Source organism: Sinocyclocheilus grahami, unplaced genomic scaffold (assembly GCF_001515645.1).
Source record: "Sinocyclocheilus grahami isolate Dianchi unplaced genomic scaffold, SAMN03320097.WGS_v1.1 scaffold11383.1, whole genome shotgun sequence".
In the NCBI taxonomy this organism is placed as follows: domain Eukaryota; kingdom Metazoa; phylum Chordata; class Actinopteri; order Cypriniformes; family Cyprinidae; genus Sinocyclocheilus; species Sinocyclocheilus grahami.
The window spans coordinates 1-854 of record NW_015513802.1 but is presented as its reverse complement, the minus strand read 5'-3'; positions in this window follow the sequence as shown (position 1 = coordinate 854).

Genomic DNA, 854 nt, shown 5'->3' with positions numbered 1-854 from the left:
TACTTTCTGTTTATTGTTTAATTTTCCAAATAAATTGTATTAAATTTATTAACTTTATTAAATGATTCTACATTTATTAATCAGTGTTATTCTTAAATGTATTATTTATTCATTATTCTATCAATCATATTTTCCAGAAAATAAATTGCACCTGTCTACACCGTAAAAGAAAAAGTGTTTTTGAAGGTTATTAGTGAATGTTTTACATGAAACAATCAGTCTTTCTACTTTAAAACTTCACGTTTAATTCAATGTTACTTTCCCCTTTTTTTGTAATTGTTTCTGAAAGTGTGAAAATTGTTCCTGCACCAAATGTTTTCTTTGTTTAAGTCACACTGAGTCAAAACACAAATAAGTCCCATTAGTGAAAGTCACATTTTATTACATTCAGAAATTATGTCAAATACCGGTAAATAAACTCGAAACATTATAAACTCTATTCAGAACGGAACGGGAAATGCAAAGTTTACGTATAAAACAAGCATTAGAAAACTGAAATCAGCAGTGTGTGTGAAATGCAGATACAGGTAAACTTGGGCTCATGCATCTCCAGAACAAGAGGAAAATACTGAGGAAAAACAGCACTTTATTGCATGCAGTAAAAGTTATTTCTATATTCTAGTGCTTTGAATCAGAGCTGATCAATCCTATTGTTTGTGTAATATGAATTCATTAATGATAATGTTTGGGAATGCAGGAAAAAAAGCTGCATCTGAAGCATGAGATATATACAGCGGCTAAAATAAGTATTGAAGACGTCACCGTTTTTCTCAGTAAATGTATTTCTAAAGGTGCTGCTGACATGAAATTTTCACGGCTTCACGGGGGTTACTGCTTTTATAAAGCGGTTATTC